Below are 14,544 nucleotides of genomic sequence, written 5' to 3'. Positions count from 1 at the left end.
TCCCTGATAATCATTATGGGGTGGTCACTGACCTCAAGCCAGACATCCTAGAATGTGAAGTGAAGTGGGCCTTAGAAAAGCGGAGCAACAACAAAGCTAGTGGAGGTGACAGTATTCCAGCTGAGCTATTCAAAATCTTAAAAGACAATGCAGTAAAAGTGCTACACTCAATTTGCCAGCAAATTTGGAAAACTCAACTGTGACCACAGGATTGGAAAAGGTCAGTTTACATTCCAATTCCAAAGAAAGGCAATGCCAAAGAATGTTCAAACTATCATACCATTGCACTCACTTCTCATGCTAGTAAATTTATGCTTAAAATCCTACAAGCTAGACTCCAGCAGTATGTGGATCGAGAACTACCAGAGGTACAGGCAGGATTTCAAAGAGGCAGAGGAACTAGAGATCAAATTGCCAACATATGCTGGATCATGGAGAAAGCTAGGGAATTCCAGAGAAACATCTACTTCTGTTTCATTGACTCTGCTTAAGCCTTTGATTGTGTGGATCACAACAAATTGTGGCAAGTTCTTAAAGAGATGGGAGTACCAGACCTTCTTATTTGTCTCTTGAGAAACCTATATGCAGATCAAGAAGCAACAGTGAAAACTGGACATGGAACCACTGATTAGTTCAAAATTGGGAAAGGAGTCTGGCAAGGCTTTATACTGTCACCCTGCCTGTTTAACTTATATGCAGAGCAAATCATGAGAAAGGCAGGGCTAGATGAATCAAAAGTTGGAAATACGATTGCCTGGAAAAATCTCAACAACCTAAGATATGCAGATGATACCACTCTAATGGCAGGAAGTGAAGAGGAACTAAAGAACCTCTTGTTGTGAGTGAAGAAGGAGAGTGCAAAAGTTGCATTGAAACTAAACATTAAGAAAACCAAGATCATGGTATCCCACCCTATCAATTCCTGGCAAATAGATGGGGAAGAAATGGAGGTAGTGACAGATGTTATTTTCCTGGGCTCCAAGATCACCGCAGATGGGGACTGCAGTCAAGAAATTGAAGGAGGCTTGTTCCTGGGGAGTAAAGCTATGGCAAATCTAGACAGCATAGTAAAAAGCAGAGACATTATCCTGCCAACAAAAGTGCATATAGTTAAGGCCATGGTTTTCCCAGTTGCAATGTATGGCTGTGAAAGTTGGACCATAAGAGAGGCTGAATGCCAAAGAATTGAGGCCTTTGAACTATGGTGCTGGAGAAGACTCCTGCGAGTACCTTGGAGTGCAAGGTGATCAAACCAGTCAGTCCTAGAGGAGATCAACCCTGACTGCTCTTTAGAAGGCCAGATCCTGAAATTGAAACTCAAATACTTTGGCCACCTAATGAGAAGGAAGGACTCACTGGAGAAGCGCCTAATGCTGGGAAAGATTGAGGGCAATAGAAGAAAGGGACGACAGAAAATGAGGTGGCTGGATGGAGTCACTGAAGCAGTAGGTGTGAGCTTAAATGGACTCCAGAAGATGGTAGACAGCAGGAAGGAACATTGTCAATGGGGTCGCAATGGGTTGAACATGACTTCACAACTAACAACAATAATCACCATATTGGTGTTGTACCAGAAGGACTTTAAACCAGAATTGATAGACATGAGCTACAAAAACAGCCATTGAATTGACATCTATTCCTTTCGGTGTTTCCTTTAGAATGGACCCCAGAAATGTTTTTTGGGGGGAGGGGAATTATGCACTTTGACATTCTGATATTTTGACAACCAACTAACCTTTATACTAGTTTTTTTTTTTGGGGGGGGGGTCTCTTCCCTTCTCACCCAACACAGCTATTTCCTGTAGGTGCTGGTACTTCATCTGCTTCCTGATTTCCCTGCTGCACTAAACTGTGTGCATTTCTATTTTGTGGCTTCTCACTTTATGTCACAATTTTGTTTTATGGCTGCTTGGAATTTGACAGCTGATAGTGGAGCTCTCTCTAACATGCTCCAGCAGTGGCAAGAGTGGCATGGAAATTAATATATATATTAATTATTTGAATATATATATATATATATATATATATATATATATATATATATATATATATATATATATATTCAAATAAAGCACAGTAAATCAGAAGTTTTGAAATTTAGCACTTTAGCATTTCTTAATTAAATGTATAATTCATGAGGTTAAAATTTTCTGCCAACAAATTCATTTCCAAATGTTGTTTCTTTTCTGTACCCTGAAATTTCTTCCCATCCTCAATGCCATTTTACAAATATTATTTATGTTTTCTGTTGCAAAACCCATGGGATGCTTATGACTCTGTAAACAGCAGTACTGAGGAACTTTATGCTGACTTCCTATATTATGTGACTATAATTGGAAACATCAAGTCACTTGGGATCTATCAAAGATGTTTTCCTTTTGAAAACATCTGTCAATGCTGCTAACATTGGATGTTCTTGCTTTGACAACAGATGGAATTGCAGCCATTTTTCTCTATTGCTTTTAGAGTTAGTTGATGCTGGGAGAGGGAATGTGGATGAGATCCCAGCTAGTCATAACAATAATAACCCAGCCGTGGGAACCCAAAGTGATTGGGCCCAGAGTTGATAGCGTTTTTTGACAGGCTGGACAGCTGGGGAGAAAGCTCGCACTTCAAGCTAATTGGGGGATGTGATTTATGACTGTTTATTGGAGGAGGGAATTGTGCTTTGATACTTTGTATCCAGGGGAAGGGAATTTACTTTTTGGTTTCAACTATGCAGTGCCAATACTTTGTTTCTCAAATGAAAGATTCTTTTAGGCAAACAATGCCTCGAAGTTCTTTTAAAAAGTTTCATCTGTCCAAACCATGACAAATCTCTCTCTCTCTCTCTCTCTCTCTCTCTCTCTCTCTCCCTCCCTCCCTCCCTCCCTCCCTCCCTCCCTCCCTCTCTCTCTCTCTCCCCTTGTGTAATACAGTTAATCCACATTTTGCAATAAGAGGTTTGTGAAATCATAACTGCAGTATTTTGGCAGAGAGATATGCCTGACATTCAAGAAACATGGCTTCTCTAAAGCTCAAACAAAGAACTGAGCAAACAACCAGGAGGAGCAAAGAAGAATTTGTCAAGGGAATTAGAAAAGGCAAACATGATAGGAGAAACAAAAAGGGGAAAGACTGACATTCATTGCTTCTGTTGATGATGCTATCCATTCAACCATGTCTGATTCTTGATGATTCTATGACTGCTAATGTTTGATAGTTTCCTGAGTGATGTTGATTTGTTTCCTTGATGATTGCCCACTATATAAGATTGCTCTTGCTAACCTAGTTGAGACACACAAGGGGCCCCTAAGAGACCCAGTTTTACCAGAGACAAACTCACTGGAGCAAACAGAGGATAAAAGGGCAGGGACTTTTTCTTCTCCACCTTCTTTCAGTCCAAGTTAGTGCTCACCCAGAGAACCAGTTTGTGGGTACCCGAGACTATAGCAAGTAAATGAGGAAGTTTAGTTAGGGGACATTGTAAACAAAGCTTCAGATAATTTGGACGGTGAAAGAAGCATCACTGTGACTTGCAAAGTGTATGCAGTTGAAAAGGACCTAAATTATGTGTCAGAACCCATTTATATTTCATTTCTAACTCCCTCTCTGTGCAAACCCAAATCTCACCCCTCTTATTGGATTCTGCCATTCCCAAGGAGGAAAGAAGACAGGGGTGTTTATTGCTCCACCCCTATCCCTTAGATGTAATGTTTGTTTATTCGGCCTGCCTGTTGGCCATCACAAAAAGACCGATGGAAGAAACCTCTGAACTATGAACAACAAAGGAAGCGGGTGGGAAGAGTTCTGGCTTGTATCTCCAGATGGAATGTGAAGGAGAGGAAGTAATTACTGGTGGTTCTCTTTTTCCTATGAGGGGTTTGACACCTGAGATTTGACTGATCCGGGACTGACCAAATGGACTGAGGGGAGGGGTTTTTACTCGGGGACACTTTAAAAATATCGATCTGTGAGACAGTTATCAGATCCTGTCTATTATATCCTCTGTCAACCATGTTTTAGTAAAAGTTCCTGCTTGGACAATCTTGTCTCCAAGAGTTTTTCTTTCCTAAGATGTGGATTGGAGGGGGTTCTGACACTATGCCTACTGCAAGTACAAACTCATTTCTTTCTTGGAGATAAAGTACATATATTATTTATAAATAACTCAAGGCAGCAAACATACCTCCTCTTATTTTCCCTCAAAAACAACAACAACTCCTCTGTACAATGAGTTGGGCTGAGAGAAAGTGATTGGCCCAAAGTCACCCAACTGGCTTTTATACCAATGGGGAGAGTAGAACTCACAGTCTCCTGCTTTGTAGCCTCATGTCTTAACTACTAGACAACTTGAGAGAGTTGCTACACTGAAATGAATCAGTGAATCTCTCCAGTATGGGAAGAGAAATGAAGAAAACACCAAAGAACAGGGGAGAAGAAACTCTAATACATGGAAAACTATGTATCAAAAGCAAAGCAAAATAAAAAAAACAAGAAGAATGGAAACACTCTATACCAGTAGATTTTAGGAACTGGTATCACATTTTTATCCCTTTGGAAGAAAGTCAGGTACTACCTTTCAACTAGGTTTTTCAAATTGTCCCAAAGGTGCTTTTTCACGAGGCAAGTGGACTTCTTTTTTTGAAAACATTTTGCTTCCCATCCAAGAAGCTTCTTCAGTTCTGACTGGATAGTGGGGAATGGAAGGATTTCAAAGAGAAAGACAAGAAAGTCCAGTTGCCACATGAAAAAGCACCTTTGGAACAACCATGACCTGGATGACTGAGAATCTCTATAGACATTTAGATTTTTCAAACTGAGCATAACCAAACCTAAATGATTCCTAAGAGACTAAGTACAAAACAAGGGGAGGGTTGGTTCACTTGAACGCAGCATTTTTTCTATCACTATAGTTTGCCTTTTGATTTGGAATTCTGGGTTTTCTTTTCTTTTTTTTAACTAACAGATACCATGGCCTGAAAAACAATTAGAAACCCTTCTGCATTACACTGCATATCTCAACGAAATCTAAGAGCCATTCAGAGAAAGAAGAAACATGCTGAAGTAGTATGTGAGTCATAATTAACCAAGACTGCTGGTTAATGTGTGCACACCCAGTATGACTTTGTGAGAAGTGTGTAACAGGTAGTCTTTGGCTTACAACAGTTCATTTAGTGACCATTCAATTTTACAACTTTGTATTGAAAAAAGTGACTTAAGCACTTGTATGATCATTGCAGCATCCCCATGGTCACGTGATTGAAATTCAAACACTTGGCAACTGATTCATGTTTAGGATGGATGCAAGGTCCCTGGGTCATGTGATCACCTTTTGCAACCTTCTGACAAGCAAAATCAGTGGGGAAGCCAGATTCGCATAACAACTGTGTCACTAACTTAACAACTGCAGTGATTCATTTAACAACTGTAACAAGAAAGGTCGTAAAACAGTGCAAAGCTCACTTAACAAATGTCTCACTTAGCAACAGAATTGGGATCAATTGTGGTCATAAGGCAAAGACTACCTGCATTTTCCAGAACCATTTATCTTGCAGCACTTTATGTGACATGTTAGGTTACAAAGAATACTCAACCCTATGGACAATTATTTTTTTCCTCTTGAGCTATGTGAAGATTGGTCAAATAAGATATCCACCAACAACATGGCCAAATGAGGCCTTCAAAGAATCTCTGTAGCCTATATAACATTAGACAGGATAGGGAAGTAAATGAGAGCAGAGGTAGCATTTTTTTAACAACTGCTTTCAGCTGAAACTTTATTGCAGAAGAAGAGAATTCAGGATCTCAGAGATCAAAACCTATTAAGCAAATGGCATTATTGTGAAGGATTTGGATTTTAGTTAACCTATGCCCGTGGTGGCGAACCTATGGCACGTGTGCCACAGGAGGCACACAGAGCCCTCTCTGTGGGCACATGTGCCATCGCCCCTGTCCTGGGCCTTCAGCTGGGTTTTATAAACCCTTTTTGTTTTAGGGCTCTGCCGCTGTGTGCAAAAAAAAAAAAAGGTTCAATCAATGAATCAATTAATTTCAACTTCTCATGGGGAAAAAAAAAGATCTTGCAAAGTTGGAATTGATTGATTGAACTTTTTAGTCCCATCCAGTCTGCTGTTACCACCTCAGTCATGCCCACCCAATGGGCTGCACCCACCCGGCACCCAATGATACATAAATGGGTTTTGGGTTGCAGTTTGGGCACTCGGTCTCTAAAAGGTTTGCCATCACTGACCTATGCTATCTTCACAAAGGACACTTAGGAAGAAAAGCAGCATATCTTTAAAAAAATGGGGAAAATTTGGCAGGTACCTTTTCAATCTCATCAAGGGGGTATTAAACTAGAACACAGAACACAGACTAATGGAGTTGGAAAGGACTCTGGAGGTCTTCTAGTCAAGCAGGAGTCCATTTGTCAAAAACAGATCATGCCAGACAAATCTTATTACATTCTTTGACCAAGTGACAAAATTAGTGGAACAGAGGAATGCTGTAGATATAATTTACTTGGATTTCAGTAAGGCATTTGATAAAGTAGATCATAACCTACTACTTGATAAGATAGAAAAATGTGGGCTAGATAGCATCACCACCAGATGGATTCGTAGCTGGCTGACAGGCCGTACTCAGCGTGTGGTCCTCAATGGAACTGCATCTACATGGAAGGAAGTGTGTAGTGGGGTGCCCCAGGGCTCTGTTCTGGGCCCAGTGCTCTTCAACATCTTCATCAATGACTTGGATGAGGGTATAGATGGGGAACTCATCAAATTTGCAGACGACACTAAGCTGGCAGGAATAGCCAATACTCCAGAAGATAGGCTTAAAATACAGGAGGATCTGGACAGACTTGAACACTGGGCGCTATCTAACAAAATAAAATGCAATGGTGAAAAAAGTAAGGTTCTACATTTAGGCAGGAAAAATCAAATGCACAGCTATAGCATAGGTGGTACCTTGCTCAATAGTACAGTAGTAACTGTGAGAGGGATCTCGGAGTCCTAGTAGACAATCACTTCAATATGAGCCAGCAGTGTGCTGCAGCTGCCAAAAAGTGAATGTGGTGAATGTTCCAACACTGGAAGTTTTTAAGAAGAGACTGGCCAGCCATTTGTCTGAAATGGTATAGGGTTTCCTACCTGAGCAGGGGGTTGGACTAGATGACCTCCATCTTCTTCTTCTTCTTCTTCTTCTTCTTCTTCTTCTTCTTCTTCTTCTTCTTCTTCTTCTTCTTCTTCTTCTTCTTCTTCTTCTTCTTTTTCTTTTTCTTTTTCTTTTTCTTTTTCTTTTTCTTCTTCTTCTTCTTCTTCTTCTTCTTCTTCATCATCATCATCATCATCATCATCATCATCATTATTATTATTATTATTATTATTATTATTATTATTATTATTATTATTATTATTATTATTATTATTATTAACAAATGGTTGTCCAGTCGCTTTTTGAAAACCTTCAGTGCTGGAGCACCCACAACCTCTGAAGGCAAGTTATTCCATTGGTTAATTGCTGTCACTGTTAGGAAATTTCTCCTTAGTTCTAGGTTGCTTCTCTCTTAATTAGTTTCCATCCATTGTTTCTTGTCTCGTCCTATTGGTGCTTTGGAGAATAATTTGACCCCCTCATCTAGGAGAAAAACTAGGAGAAAAGGAGGGAGCAAAACCTCAGAACTGAATCCAAGGAAACACAAAAAGAGAAGTTGGTACCATAGAGTTTTATAGGACATAACATAGATACAAGTAGCACATTCAGAACTCAGATTGTTGGGTGTTTTTTTTTAAACTAAGGCACAAAATTCAGGTAAGAATTTTTTTTTTAAATTGAAGTATTAGAGAAGGTGTTAAGTTATTCAATAGCTAATGCTTGTCTGTAGGGATATATCTGATTCTTCTTTTCTCTTTTTCTTTTCTTTGTATTTTATATTTTCTTTAGTTTGTATTAGTTTTTATCTTTATAAACTTTAATAACATTAATTTTAAAAATAAAGAGCATATAGCTGGTTTATAGTTTTTTTTTTAAACTGACAGAGTTTACTGGTTTCCACAAGTTTCCCTAGGTAGAAAACTCATTTTCCAAAAAACAGAAAACAAAAACAAACACTCCAGTAATCTTATTTATATATTAAGATGTGTGTTACTTATTAACTCATTTTTAAGTATCCATTTGGTTTACATCTGTATTTGTGATATTAAAGGCAGATTGAGATTTGGGGAGCTTTGGACTTTTCCTCTCCCTTCCTTCCTTCCTTCCTTCCTTCCTTCCTTCCTTCCTTCCTTCCTTCCTTCCTTCCTTCCTTCCTTCCTTCCTTCTTCTATTTGAACCAAGATTTGAAAATAGTTTATCTTTTTAGAACAAAATGCAGAGAGGTTTAGTCTTCCTCTTTTTGGAAGCCATATTTCAAGTAACCCATATTTACCAAATGTAATGAATAATTTACCATAGTATGAAAAAATTGTGAACTTCAATTCAGTATGAAAACAAAATGTCGTATTAATTAGAAAGCATCAATGATGCAGTTCAGTTAGAATTATGAAAAATTGCTTGCGATGGAGCAGTAAAAGAAGATGGAAACAGAGATCATTTTTTAATTTGTTATTTGATAATTGTACATTAGAAGTATAATCCATCATAGTATAAGTACAGTGATGATATGTACATAGATCACAATAGGCTGCCACAAAATTCTATTTTCTATTTCTTATTCAGTGTATCCAAGGCCATGATAAGCTGCTGAAAGTCTCTACCGCAGTCTTGATTATTGCATCTGTATGTAGCTTGCTCTAGATAGTTGTATTAAGTTATCATTACTTAGCATAGTGGATAGGATGGATCAGAAAACAGTATTTTCTTATATCTCATCATAAATCAAGAACTGGAGAGAATTATTTGTGATTCCAAATGCAAGTAAAACACGATTTATGCTTTCACAAATGTTTGACTAAAATACTTTATAAACAGGACAAAAAAATGCAGTGCATCTTGACAGTGTGGAAATGACCATACTTACTAAATTTGACTGGTTCAGAAAGATGAAAATGTTGTTCAGTTCTTGTTTTAAAAATAATACAAAAAACATTCAAATTTACAAATTTCATAGTAAACCACCCAGGTTGTGGGGGGGGGGAATGAAAAGGACAGACCCAGCCATTGCTATCATAAATCATAGGAGGCACGTTCAAGCACTAAATTAGACTTTTGTCCCAAACCTTATACACATAAAAATTCACTTTCTACACATCTATTCTTCATGCTGGCAAATGCCGAAGAATGTAATGCAAAATGCCTGATATTACCTCCACAGTGTGGTGGAGGTGCACAGAATAGAATGACTCTTTATCCTTCTCTGACTCATACAGCACTTCTTGCTTTAGTTTCAAAGTTTTCAAGATCTCAGGGAGAGAGAGAGAGAGAGAGAGAGAGAGAGAGAGAGAGAGAGAGAGAGAGAGAGAGAGAGAGAGAGAGAGAGAGAGGTGTCTTAGATGTATCCATGTAACCATTTTGGAATCACAAAGCCAATATTGTCATCCATGCTACAATGACTTCAGTCTACGTAAGTATGAGAATTGTGTGTGGGAATATTCAGGAGTGAAATTAATAAAATCACATGAGATTTTATAATTTTGGCAAATGTTGGCAGTTTTAATTTGGATAAAAAAATGTAAGTGTAGCATTCGACCATTACAAGAGGACATGATGGCATCTGGTACCTGAAATGTTTGCTATGTTTTATCCTATCTTCAATGTAGTTAATCAGATTAAAGTAAGAACAAAACCCTAACTTTTTAATGTAAACCAGACTTGTATCTTTTATATATTTAACAAAATGTTAGCTACATTTAATTGGTTGGCATTTGCTTCCAATAGTAGCCTAAAATATTCCAAGATTACACTGGAAGCAGAAATGTGCTTTCTGTTAGTAAGTGAAGTTAATTAATTAGTTATTGGATTTATAATATCCTAAACAGAAAATTAACTCCAGGTATCATTAAAAAAAGTTTAGAACACATTTTAAACAAATAAGAAGGAAAAGAGAATGACAAAGCAATAAAATGGTGCATCAGGAAAAACAAAAAAAAAAGTTAAAATATTAAAATCAAATGTCATTTCATGAAGTTTCCTGTCCCTAACCTGCTAGAAAAGCCAGGGTTTTAGAACTTTCCGTTTTTAAACAAAAACAAAAAAAAACAAAAAAAGAATTGAGGCTATTCTTAATCTATGACATAGAGTATATATGCATATTAGAACGTATTGTGAAATAGAAGATAGTATCTGCATATTTTCAATATTCTTAAATTACGATAAATAATGACTGTGTCTTCACTCACAGCTCAGCTGTTATCTTAATAAGAAACTTGTCTTTGTACATCACTGAAATGTTATGCTTAGATTGAAAAATTGGTTTAATTCCACATTGTTCTCAACTCCAGTCTCAAAGTAGTAATCCAGTTTTGAATATCAAGCAACAAAATGAAAAGAGGAGAGGAAAAAGATTTTCTGAAACTGAGCTTCAATTTCACCATTCTTTTAAAATAAAATATGTGGAGGAGACTGTGAATGACAAAATTGGGCATTACCTGGTCAGAGTTCAAATTAAATTACATTCTTTGTCTCAGAAATCCCATGGTGGTTGTAGAAGTGGGAACAGCATGGTAGTACTTTGCTATTTCCTTCTTCTGGGGTATATTTTCAATTTTTTTTAAAAAAAAAATCTGGCTTATGTTCTTAATGTTCCCTGGTCATCCACCACTGAAATGCTAACCAGGCTTGACACTGCTTTAAAAATCTGTTAAATGGTATTTCCCCCATGATGGCTTCACTTGAGATTTCATTGAAGTGTGAGAAAACTGGGAGGTATATGAAATGATAGCCCTGTGATTGTTCACACATACAGTAAAGCCATAAGTACAAGAACACTAAGCTCCACTAAATAATCCCACCCCCACTAAAAATATATATTATTTTCAACAAAATCTTAGAATAGAATAGAGCTGGAAGGGATCTGGGAGGTATTCTAGTCCAGCCCCCTGCCATCTATACCATCTCAGACAAGTGACTGTCTAGTCTCTTCTTAAAAATATCCAGTAATGGAGCGCCCACGATTTCTGGAGGCAAGCTGTTCCACTGGTTAATTGTCCTCACTGTCAGGAAGTTTCTCCTTAATTCCAGGTTGCTTCCAGTTTCCAACCATTGTTTCTCGTCTTTCCGTCTTCTTTTTCATCAGATTTAATGAAGATGGTACAAAAGATAAAACAATTTCTTTCCCAGCAATAGAGCAGTGCTAGACCTAAATGCAATCTGAGATATGCCTAATAGCAAGCTGAACCTAGTGTTTCTCTCTCTCCCTCCCTCCCTCCCCCCCTCTCTCTCTCTCATTCATCTGTCTGTCTGTCTGTCTGTCTGTCTGTCTGTCTGTCTGTCTATCTATCTATCTATCTATCTATCTATCTATCTATCTATCTATCTATCTATCTATCTATCTATCCACTCTTGTATCTTTTATCAAATATATTATTTCTTCCCATCTTAAATATAGTGCAAACTTTAAAGTACACAAAATTTAATGTGCCATTGCACCCTGCATCAGTTGAAGTTCCTGAGTACTCTTCAAGGACCGACCTATATAGAACACATTGCAGTGTATACCTAGAAGTGACTATGGGATGAGCAGAATTTCCTCAGCTAGAAACTGGCATTCAAGAAGTATCTGTGCAAAGGAGTGTTGGATCAACCAGTATTCCACCACAGTCACGAAAGTAACTCTAGGGAGCTAATCTAGTCGTATGCTTCAGAGTTCCACATTTCATCCTATCACAGCCCCTATTACTTCAACATCATCAGATTGTTCATCCCCACTAAGATGTGTGCAAGATGGGTTTAATGACAAGAATGCATATTAAGACATCTTGTGTTTGTATGAAAAGTTCAAAATTTGTGTTAAAATTGGTGCAACCCTTCATTTATCACCCCTCCTCAGGGTGCCGCTGATCAAAGAATGCCAATTGGTGACCCCCAGGGGGAGAGCGTTCTCTGTGGGCGTGCCAGACCTTTGGAACCGCTTACCAGTTGAGCTCCGGATGGCCCCCGACCTTCGCTCCTTCCGGCGTGATCTCAAAACATTCTTTTTCGAACAAGCTGGCCTGGTCTGACGGGATGGGGTTGGGTTTTTATAACTAGTTTTAACTTTAATATGTATTGATTTTATGGGCATAATGTTTAATGGCTTTTTAATTTTTGTATTCGATTTTTATTGTGTATTGCCCTGTTCACCACCCTGAGTCCTTCGGGAGAAGGGTGGTATACAAATCAAATTATTAAATTAAATTAATTTTTTCTTTATTCCCCCCCCCCTGCTTTACAATCTACTCTAACTTGGCTTCAGTGTTCTCTACAAACCCAGCCATTCTCTTGTATAAAATAGACCATTACATTAAGCCATAATAGGGCATTTTTGGGACACAGAACACTATGTGAAGAGAAACACTGGGATTTTTCTTTCCAATTTTAGGTGCAATTTTTTTCCTGTTGTTTAAGCCTACCCTAGTTTCAGGAAATTTTATTTATTTATAAGGCTGCCCCAACTCAAGCAAAATGACTCTGGGCAACGTACAGTGTAAAAAACAAACAATAAATCAAAAGAAGGAAACCCCCACAAAGCTATAAAGCAATAAAGAAATGCAAGATATAAATAGAAAAGCAACTGGTTAACTACAGTTGGAACAAGGTGCTGTCCCTAAAAAACCTCTTAGCTGATAAGCAAGTTTCTTCTTTCATATTAATATTGTCATTAGTTCCTTTTACAATCTCATGTATGTTTCAGTGTGTTCATTTGCACTAGAGCTAGGTGTTTTGGGTGCATGGGTTGATAACTTACTGGAAATAACATATTTCACTTTGTTATTTTTATCTTTAAATGCTTCCTATTATAGCTATCATTTAATATTTACTGAGTTTAACCCTGAGAATGCCTGGAAAGAGAAATGATCCAAGGTATCTTCTAGTGGCCTGATCATTAGTGATTCCTCTACGTGCCTCACTCTGTCTGGACAAAATTGAAGAGAATTAAGTGTTATACTGCCCTGTGTCAGTGGGGATGGAAAGATTCACCTTGCTGTGATTATGGTGCTGATATGCAAACTATACAAACATATAGACGTACACCCTTACATATAAGTAACATATAAATATTAATCACTGTCCATCTTCAATACATAATGGAAGGAGGAAGCTTTAGAGTTCATAAGGTTAATACTGTATAGAGCAAAACTGGACTGAATCTGGATATTCTGCTTCAGATATCATGAAGCCTCCTCCCAGAAAATAACAAAGAAAACAGGTCATGAAGAGGGTGTGTAGTGTCCTAGACAATCTTGCAGATCCTGCTCAAGCAATACTTATATGCTATGTCCTGGATAGAACAAAGGGAACTGCCAATGATCTTTTCAGCCATCCTCACCACTCTCTGCACTGCCTTCCTTTCTGAAGCAACGATGCTTCCAAACCAGACTGGATGCTACATGACAGGATGCTCAATCGTCCCTCTGTAGAAAGTGGTAAGGACATGGGAAGGAAGATGTGCTTTTCTCATGCAACGCAGAAAATGCAGGTGTTACTCCATAGCCCTGTAAAAGTTTTATATATAATTTGTGGATTATGTGTATATATTTACTTCTCTTCTGTCATGTTCTCATCATACAACAAATAATAATACATGCTTCTTATCAGTCAATTTCAGAACAAAACAGCACAGCAGTACATGATCATCTACAATGCCTGCATTGATTCATATATGAATTAGTACTGCTACCTAATACCACAACTAAACATGTCATGAGCTGATGAAGATTTTCCCTCTTGTCATTAAGAAGAGCAAAGCCGAGGTCAGGTATTCAACATGGACTGCATTTGCTAGTAGGCATTTTAGGCTCAACAGCTTTATTTCACAGACGACATAGGTTTCTTGCAGAAACCTATGAATAAGTTATTACCCAACTTGCCTTAATTCTCCTTTTCCTTTCCCTGCCAGCATTTGTCTTCTTTTGTGAGCATGGATGCCTTCACACTGAATTTTGCTATCGGCTGCAATTTCCTTCCAATTTCCTTTCCATTGCCCCCTCCACAAAACTCCTCATTCTTTTCTGGCAAATAACTATCACACACTGCAGTTAATCAGTCAACTCTGGAATGATACTATGTTGATAGAGCAGAGTCCTCAGATGTATTCTTGATCCTTCTGAGAATGGCATGGAGAAACTGGGCTCAGCTGCATCTGGGGGGGGGAAGTCATCATCACCTGCAGAAACCACTCACAACCACAGCAAGCCCAAAATAAGCTTGGGGCAAGCAAAACATATGTTCCCCTGTGTTAACCAAATTAGATTATCTCAAGTACTAATATAGACTGAACCATATGGGGACATTTCCAGAGAGTGCTGGGAAACAAGTTGCTAGAACAGGCAAGTTATTCAGCTGCCATTAATGCCAGCTTTTGAAATTTCACTTAGGACTTTTGTGATAAGTATTGCTTTTCTTAAAGCACTAGGATGGCATTTC

At 38.1% G+C, this 14,544-nt stretch overlaps 1 pseudogene across 1 annotated transcript in view; it reads right to left on the bottom strand.

Moving 5' to 3' along the window:
- The window catches only part of LOC310634807 (contactin-6-like), a 185,424-nt pseudogene that overhangs the window by 135,692 nt on the left and 35,188 nt on the right, over positions 1–14,544 (bottom strand). Inside the window, exon 2 of the transcript in view lies at positions 9,330–9,383. The product of the transcript in view is annotated as a contactin-6-like (transcript). The remainder of the gene's footprint in view (positions 1–9,329; positions 9,384–14,544) is intronic.

This window comes from Vipera ursinii, assembly GCF_947247035.1.
Source record: "Vipera ursinii genome assembly, chromosome: 2".
Classification (NCBI taxonomy): domain Eukaryota; kingdom Metazoa; phylum Chordata; class Lepidosauria; order Squamata; family Viperidae; genus Vipera; species Vipera ursinii.
The sequence above is the reverse complement of the archived record's forward strand: the minus strand, read 5'-3'. Positions and strand labels throughout refer to the sequence as shown.